This window comes from Macaca fascicularis, chromosome 3, assembly GCF_037993035.2.
Source record: "Macaca fascicularis isolate 582-1 chromosome 3, T2T-MFA8v1.1".
NCBI lineage: Eukaryota > Metazoa > Chordata > Mammalia > Primates > Cercopithecidae > Macaca > Macaca fascicularis.
Window position 1 is genome coordinate 26,924,353 of NC_088377.1, and position 10,234 is coordinate 26,934,586.

Consider the following 10,234-nt stretch of genomic DNA (forward strand, 5'->3'; position numbering starts at 1 on the left):
GAGCAACATTTTATGTGACTTAATAATCATTTTTGTTAAATAACAATACATATTATAAAATGTAAAGCAGAATTAGCCAAAGATTTAAAAAAAAAACCTAATTAATTTACAGCACATTATATTTCCACAAACTAAACTAATTTAGTGAAAAATGTTTGTATACTATTGGTTTATTCAATTCTTCACCATGTCAAAACTATGTTGTCCACTCTTCATTTTTTCTGCATTTTTACATTTTTTTTTATATTTAATTCATATAAATTTATATTTTATTTATATAAATATATATTTCTTTTCACAGAAAATACACAAGTCATATATGCAAGGTATATTAGACCTTGATAAGTAAACATTAGCTCTCTAAACATTTTTTTAAAAAAAATACCCTCTTTTAAAAAGCTGTTATAGTTCTTTGTATTTTCATACCTACTAAAGAAAGAGTTTTTTAAATTCTGAAAAAAACTGTACTGGGACATTTATCAGGATTGCTTTGCTTTTTTACGTATCAATTTGGGGAGATTTGAGCTCTTAACTACATGGAATCCTCAGATCCATTACCAGGGCATATCTCTCTCTGTTAAATTGCATCTCCTTTAATTTTTTAAACAACATAGTTTTCAGCACCCAGGTCTTGCACATATGACGCCTTTGAATTGCTGTGCATCGGTTGGGTTTGCCTAACACGAGTTGAATTTCAGCTCCACGTGTCAGTTTTCAATTTTCTAGTGGTTAGATTTTAAAAAGTAAAAGAAAAAAAAAGCAATGAATGTGATAAATATTAAATAAATTATCCATAAGATAATTTTCATTTTATGTTTAATACTAGGTTTTCAAAATCCTATGTCTATTTTACACTTCCAGCACATCTCAGTTGGAACTTCGTAATGTTCAAGGGCTCAACAGCCACATATGACTACTGGGTATGAATTCGATATTGCAGGTACAGACCACTTATCTTTAATATTGTTTTATTCCTGAATAAATCTATTAACTTGCTGCTTGATTTCTAGTTGCCTATGTCTTTGTTCTCTCTTGTTTCCTTTATTCTTGCTGATTTTTAGATTAATTTCAGTATTTTTTTGATCCTAATTTAGCTCTGTTATTGACATTTTAGCAATATTATTTATGGGTCTGTTTTAGGGGTTTCTCTAAGGTTTGCAATATATATCTTCAACTTTTCACAATCTACTTCAAATAGCATTGTGCCATTTCATGCGTATTTTAAACTTTATGCAGTATTCTCAATATCCTTCCACATCCCCCTTGTTCTTTGTTCTATTGTCCAACAATTTAATTCTACATATGTTTTAAACTCATGATGCACAGTTTATTTTGCTTTAGACAGTAAATTGTTTTTAAATCATTTATTTTAAATAAAGATGTATTTTACATTTATTCACATATTTGCCATTCATGGTGATTTTCATTCTTCTTTCTTGGTAGATATTTTCATCTCAGACTATGTACCTAGTGCAAGTATACTAGTGATGAAATGTCTCAGCTTTTTCCTCTGAAAATGTCTTTTTTTAAACATTTTTAAAAAATAAATTTGGGTGGTTTGAATGTTGCTGTTTTCTCTTTCGTACTTTAATGGTGTCTCTCCATCATTACATTTCACTCCATTGTCTTCTTGTTTACATGGGTTCTGACAAAATATTTTAAAAATGTTTAATGCTATTCTTAGCATTGTGCCACAAACATTATGTTTGTTTTAAATTTTTTTCTAGCATTAAACATTTTTTAAATATTTTGTTTTCAACAATTATGATAGGCCTTGTGTGGTTTTCCTTACACTATTCTGCTTGTGTTATTTAATCGTCTTGTGTGGGTTTTAAATTGTCATCACGTTTGAAAGATTTTCAGTCATTATGATTTCAACTATGTTTTCTATTTCTTTCTTCTTTCTCTTCTTGTTTCAGGATTCCAGTTACAAATACATTAAACTGAATAAGGTCTTCCATAAGTCACTGAGATTTTGTGATTTATTTTTGTTCTTCAATATTTTCCAGCCATATTTTGGATGATTACTATAGTTACGTCTTCCAATTCACTGATCTTATTTTTTCCTGTAATATATAATTTGCTGTTATTCTCTTTCAGCAAATTTTTTGTTTTAGATATTTTATGTTTCTCCTCCAGAAATTTGATTTTAGATTTTTTTTTAGCACTTTTCATTTTTTTTTTCATCAGGTTCATGTTTTTATCTACCTACAGAAGCATAACCATTATATTTACAGCAGATGCTTTAACATATTTATTTATTTCATTATACTCATTTTTTTGAGAGGACCTGCTGTAAATTGTTGGATCTCCTCTCTTTTTGGCTTCCACTTGATTCACTTCCTCCATTCTTTTGTTTCACCCAAAACTTCTGGTCACCTAGATCTCTCTTATCTGTGATTCCTGTCTTCTCAACTTGGCAAGAACTCTAATCTTGATGCTATCTCTCCCTGTGCTAATGGACAGACACTCTTTTCAGAAAGTAAATTGGAGTAATAAGATTTCCTTTGTTTAATCAGTTTCTCTTAGGAATTACTTTTCTGCATTGATTACTATCCAGCATTGAGAAATCTGTTTTATATATTTTGTCTGATTATTATTATTATTTTTGTGACATAGTCTTGCTCTGTCCCCCAGGCTGGAGTGCAATGTTGCGATCTTGGCTCACTGCAACTTCTGCCTCCTGGATTCAAGCAATTCTCCTGCCTTGGCCTCCCAAGTACCTGGGACTACAGGTACACACCACCACACCCACCTAATTTTTGTATTTTTAGTAGAGACAGGGTTTCACCATGTTGGCCAGGCTGGTCTCGAACTCCTGACCTCATGGTCTGCCCACCTCATCTGCTTTATAGTTGTTCAGTTCAGGAGAGTAAATTTGTCCCTGTTCCTTCACCATAGTGGAAAGTGAAAGCTTATCAATTTAATTTTAATCAAAGTTCTATTTTAAATAATTTAGTTTATGAAGTTAGTTTTAATTATAACTTTTGCACAAGTTAAAACTTAATTTTTTCTTATTTTATTTTATACCAGATATCATTTCTTGACACTCACCCTAATTTAACAATGTTTTCCTACATAATTTTTCTTCAATGTCTGGATGAAAAAATTCTCAATGAACAATTTCTAAAACTTTTTACATTAAGTATGTACTTCTTTAAAAAAATGAATGTTTTCTGTCATCATGTATATTTAATGGTACAAATTAGTGTAACTATAAAATTGAATTACATGTACCCCAGCCAAGTTCCTAATTATAATATTAAATTCACAATCTATGGATTAAGTTCAAGAGCTGTTTTGCTATGAATATGATCATAAATCTAATCTCAAATACTTGGAGTTTTTAAAAAAATTATTTGTTTATTCTATCCAAAATCTCTTTTTAAAAATGAAAAAGGTAAGACTCCACTATTCATTCTTAAATTTGATGTAAATTTTTCTTTTATATACAGTCCACAAAACAGCCTCAATGCTACTTTATTAAGTTCCAGTCATTCTAGATTTAATAGTAATTCTTAGCATGAATTTACCCTTGATTACATTCACTTTCCTTCATCATTTCATTGCCAAGGATGAAGTAAAGTTAGCATTTTTAGGCTACACAAGATAAAATACCTGATATTCTGATGTCCATTTAAAATGAACAAGTGCAAAATTTATAACTCATATGAGAAAATGTACTATTCTTTTATCCTTCATCAGTTAATGAAAAAGGATCATAGAAAACAGTTTTACAACATGCAGTTTAATGAGTAGAAAATATTCTCTTATCATTTTCATCCTTTCAAACATTTCATCCTCACCTCATGGTGCAGAGAGGAGTCATTTATATACAAGTCAAATTCTTCTGTGGCATAATTGTTTTTAAAAGTTTCAAGATTTTATGGTAATATTAATAAATAAGTGTTACTATTCTAACTTTTAATTACATGAAATATACTAAAATGCTTACTCTTCTCATGTAATTAAAATGTTAACATAATTGCTATATAAAGACTGAATAAACAATGAACCATGGTTCAATGAATGCAAGTTGTCAGAAAAAACATCAGCATGACCATAGTGCTATTTACTTAAGTAAACGTAGCATTTTTTACACCCTATATATCAATGTAGTGGACTTGAGTGTCTCTAGACTACTCCTGAATAAACTGTAGTATTGTTGTTAAAATAGCATTTTTCAGCTATATGGTGTTCTATTATATATATATTTATTTGTTAACCCAGTTATCTTATAAATTTCCATGTTATATATGGTCACATTAAACTCTATTCACTAATTGGTTGATTATGATAAATAATAAATTTGTTTCTGTCTTTGCTTAGATATGTGGGCAGGAAATAGAAATTTTCTATCTGTATACTTCTCATACTTAATACCTACTATATAATTTGCCCTAATGTATCACACTTAAAAACGTGTCTGTTTTCCTGATTAAAACATTATAAAATATTCAATACTTTAAATAATAACATATTTATTTGAAAATATTGGATCTATTTTTAAAATGTTTATAAGAAGGTATATAGAAGTGGAATTTATTTGTAAGGATGAACGTATTAGGATGGAAATGTAGTTAATAGAAAAAGGATAAAGAAAATAAATGCAATGGCAGAATTCCTTACCAGATGTCAGTAAACCATGAACCTTAATCTCTTCAACAAAATCATGTTTTAATTCATATTGCAGTTATTCCTGCAAACTTAGAAATGGGCTTATTTGAAGTACCATATTAACCTGAATATAAAATGCTCTAAGTCATCAACTAGAAATCTAATCCCACCAAGTATTTTGTGATTTTCCGAAGTATTTTTGTGTTTTACCAAAGATGTTGGAGGGTGAAGATATTGTTCACTGCCATAGTCCAATACTAAATTCATGTAAGGCATTTCGGTTCTGTGAGGTTATTGCTTAGTCAAAGAGCATTTGACACCCCTTCTTCACCACTGCTATTATGAGCTGAATCGTGTCATCCCCAATTAACCTATCCTGAAATCCCAATTCTCAGTACTTCAGAATGTTTGGAGAAAGGGTATTTCAAGAGACAGGGTTAAATAGGTTCATTAGCATGGGCCCTAATCTAAAATGACCAGTATCATTATAAGACGAGGAAATTAGGATAAAGACAAGCACAGAGGAAGACCATGTGGAAAAACAGGAAGATTGCCATCTACAAGCCAGAGAAAGAGGCCCCAGAAGAAGCAAACCCTTCTTGATGATCTTGATCTTGGACTTTTAACCTCCGGTATTGTGAGAAAATAAATTTCTGTTTTTAAATCCACCATCTGTGGCGTTTTATTATGGAAGCCTTCTATGGGTGGAACATTTGTTCCTTCTAATACTCGCACAAAAATTTAATTTGCAGTGTGATAATATTGAGAGAAGGGGCACTGAGAAGTGATTGGATCATGAGATCTTGGCCCTCATGAATAGATTCATTCATGGATTCACCCATTCACAGGTTAATGGATTTATGGGTTAATGAACTAGTGGGTTATCTTGGGAGGGAAACTGGAGGCTATATAAGAAGAGGAAAAGCGACCTGAGGTATCATGTGAGCCCACTCTACCCTTTCGCCGTGTGATGACCTGCGCTGCCTCCAGACACTAAGTGTACCCCAGGAAGAAGGCCCTCACCAGATGTGCCCCCTCAGCCTTGGCCTTCTCAGTCTCCATGATTGTAACAAATAAATTCATTTCATTATAAATGATCCAGCTTCAGGTATTCTGTTCTAAGCAACAGAAAACAGACTAGGACAAAGCCCTAGCAATCTAGTAGAGCAACCCTGTCTCAGTCAGTGCCTATCGCTGCCGCTTCTGTCTCTTAAATATCGTGAGCACGTTACCCAAAGGATGAGAATATTGTCTTTCCTGGAGATATATAAATTGTTACAGTTTTTATTTTTTCTATCATAGCTTGAGACAGAACTGATAGGAGCAGTGAAACTGATAATGAAGTCTGTTCAATTCTTCTCTTTGGTTCTGCAAATCTATACATCACTGTGTGATTTCTAAAATGTAGTTTATTTGTATTACTTTTTACTCTCACTTTAAAATACAATCAAAGGTATTTTTAATAGAAAATTTCATGTTCATGTACTTTTAACTTATAAAAAAGTGTGCTAAAATTTATCTGACATAATTTTAGAACAAAGTAGCTTATGCTTACAGCCATATTTTAAAATATCATCTAATAAATTTTACATACATTAAAACGATAATGCTTCTCTCTGGATATATACTTCATTAGATATTTTGAGAGGTTTCACAATTTAGTAGCATTTTATAATAAACATGCAGAAATGCTATTGCTTGTTTAAAGATTGGTAAATCACATACTGGTACATTCTATTTTTTGTTTCATAAACAATCAAAATAGATACATAAAATAATGCACACATTTTAATAAATATAATACATTATTGACATTATGCTCAAAACAAAAGAACATTTTTTTCTTAGTGATGTGTATTCACATAGTTTCCAGAATATATATATATATTTTAATGCTTTTAGCCAGGTTTACTCTGTATGCTTTATTTGGGAACTTTAAACTGATGTTTATACTTTTGGTTTCAGTATTGTTTGTCTTTACACTAACACATCAGTGTTCACTGACATTATTTCACATTCATGTATACACACACATACACACACAAGATTTCAAGGCTTGTTACAGCTTAAAGTATTGAATATGTGAATTTAAAACACATATTGCTTAGATATATAAATATAGTCTTGGGACTTCTTCAGAATTTACATCTGTGGAGTTTTGAACACATATTCTGATTTTGGTTTAAGACATCAAAACAGTCAATTTGGGGCATATGATTTGAGAAGATTGGTCATGAGGAGACGAGAGAGTATATTCGCAATGCAGTCTAATCTCAGTAATATAAACACCTACTGGCATCCAACTTTTGGCGTTAGCACCAGACAGAACAGGTATGTATTTTATTATAGTTATGATATGTAATAAGTAATATTAAATTCACTAACTCTTTTAATGATGTAATTCCTTGAACCTCTCTTATAAAAAATCATTAAAAAGAACATAATTTTATATTTCCAAAAAGGAAGGTGCACATTCTCCTCCACGTCCTTTTTTCACCCTTGTAAAGGTGAAATTTCTTAATTAGGTCAATAGTCCACCTTTTATTTCCTGGCATAAAGTTAGTTATTGATTCCCACTCTACTGAAGTTGAATTCTTCCTACACCAAGGCCTGGTTCTCTAATCTTTGAACCAGTGGTCAACGTTAATTTCCAGGAAAAAGGGAGAGAAATAACTTTTTATCTTTTATTTTCTTTACCTTGCTTTTCTGTTGTTTATCTTCTTTTATTTTCTTTGACTTGCCACTTAGGATGAAATGCTGCATTTCTGGGGCTTCTTATTTATGATGGCTATACATCCATCCATATGCATACATATGGATATATACACATACATGACATGTACATATATATAATGTAGTTCCATTAGAGATGCTCTGAAAGCTATTCATTTACCTTAATAAACACTATGTACAGGGAGAAAGCCATATTCCACTGAGTTTGGATAGTTATGTGATTTTATTAGAAAGGCTGAATATACTCTACCTTTGCTGTCTTGCAATGTATCCGTTTTTCAGATTACTTATTTTGTTGAAATAATATAGAATGGTTCTTTAAAACTATATGCTACTCGACCTCTGATTTCTTGTCCATTAAGCCCTGGACTTAGTGGTAATATTATGCACAGAGATGGGGAGCCCACATTTGCCCAAATTTGAATTCTCAGATGGCCAGTGCTAAAGAGAGAAATAGACTGAAAAGTTTTGCCCAAGTTTTTCCTCTTTCACTCACGAGACTGTTTAGTATCTCAAAAGTTTCATATTAAGATAAGTTATATTCTTTGTTTGGAGGGAAAATCTGAAATATCTATGCCAAAATGTCTGCCAAATACATAATTCAGAACTAAAATTACTATATAATTTTACACGTTATGTTTGTTAATCACCTAAGTCAGTGACAGAAATGATAGAAAGTTTTATTTGGTTGTTTAATATTTTTCAAAACATGTGCATTTTCTTCTAAATATAACTGATACTTTTGGTACAATCCAAACTTTAATTAGAAATTTTCTGCTAGTAGTCACCCTACAGATCTTTATACTAGGCTTGACATAAATAATAATAGAGGAAATGAACAGTATCATAAATCTATTTAGTGACATTTCCTGTGGGATAGTATAGAAATCACAGTTCTATTCAGATATATTAAAAATATTAGAGCTGAGGAGACCAAGTCAAAATCAGCAAATAATTATCAATAATATCTTTGTAGTTTCCTTAACATTGCTGACAGATGAAAGTTAATAAAGCAGAAACTGTAAAATATATGAGAATATATATATCACACTGCCCAAGAAGGTTGCAAATGCAAAGCATCATTCTCACCTAACTACAACACAGCTTGGAAGCTGGAGAGAGAATCAAGGACACTTGGCAAGCTAAAGATAAGGAAATGTAATTTTCCAGTTAAGTAGACGAGAAGAAATGAGAGGTATACTGCTATTTGGATTAGAGTGATAAACACACTTTTTCTGTTCTTCACAGGATGATATTGGGGTCTGCACACTCTAGTCGGAGTCCTCTCTGAGCATGGCCATTAACTAGTCATATGACTGTGAACAACTCACTTCTCTAGTCCTTCACTTTATCTTCCATAAGATGAGTGAGAGATTTTCCATAGGTAGTCTTCTTGTCCACCATGAGTACCTAGGTATATGTCATGATTGAATCGCGATATAGAATGCTGTTTAAAACTAAAGAGCAGTAAGGAAATACATGTATGCTGCTGCTAATGGCATACACAAATACTCTTCCTTGTTTTTGACAATCAGATGCCCTTTCTTGTGCAGGAGACAGGATAGCTCATATATTTATTTGTTTGCATATGTTTATGGTATAGCTACTACCTTCCAAAAACTACTATAGTAGTTGGGACTCCATAGTAAACAAGTTAAAGGCCATGACCTCATGGAGTTCACGTGACCTCTTCAGACTCTTTTGCAGCTTGGGTTATCAGATGGAGTTTTGGTTAGTAAGATGAAAGTTGGGCTCCAAGAGATGTATTTCTGTCTTTATTTTAAAAAGTGCTGTAAACTGAAAGTTTGAATCTCCCCATAATTCATGTGTTGAAATCCTAACCCCCAATAAGACAATATGTGTAAGCGGGGCCTTTGGGAAGTGATTATGGGGAGCCCTTATGAATGCGATTAGTGCCCTTATGACGGAGACCTCAGAGAGCACCCTCACCCTTCTGCCACATGAGGACTAGGCAAGAAGAAGTGGTGATGTATGAAGTAAGCCCTCACTAGTCACCAAATCTGCCTGTACTTTAATATAGGACTTCCCAGCCTCCAGAGCTATGAGAAATAAATTGATGTTGTTTGCAAGCCACCTGGTCTATCGTACTTTGTGATAATAGCCAAAACTGTGTAAGACAATAAGGAAAGACTCAACTGGCATGGAAAAAGGGAATGTACCATTCTCTTTTTCCCTTCCTCCTAGCCTATTCCTATCCAGCATGTCAATCAGAGTCACAGAATTGTACAAGTCATATTGTCGCTTGAGTAGATTGGTGCATCTTAGAAATTACATAAACAGTATTATAGGATTTATGTAGAGAAAAAAAAGAATGATCATGATAAATGTATTAGTCATCAAAGGCTGCCATAACAAAATCCCAGACTGGGTGACTTAAATGACAGAAATGTATTTACTCACAGTTCTAGAGGTTGGAAGACCAAGATCCAGGTGTGGGCAGGAGTGATTTCCGGTGAAGCCTCTCTCCTTGGCTTGCAGATGGCTGCTCTGTTGCTGCGTCCTCACCTGGCTTTCCTCTATGAATGTGCACTCTTGCCGTTTCTTCCCGCCTTTTTTTTTTTTTTTTTTTTTTTTTGAGACAGAGTCTCACTCGGTCACCCAGACTGGAGTGCAGTGGTGCGATCCCCACTCACTGCAACCTCTGCTTCCCAGGCTCCAGCTTTCCTCCCACCTCAGCCTCCCAAGTAGTTGGGGCTACTGGCACATGCCACCATGCCTGGCTAATTGTATTTTTAGTAGAGACAGGTTTTCACCATGTTGACCAGCTGGTCTCAAACTCCTGAGCTCAACTGATCCACCCGCCTCAGGCTGCCAAAGTGCAGAGATTACAGGTGTGAGCCACCGTGCCTGGTGCACACTTCCT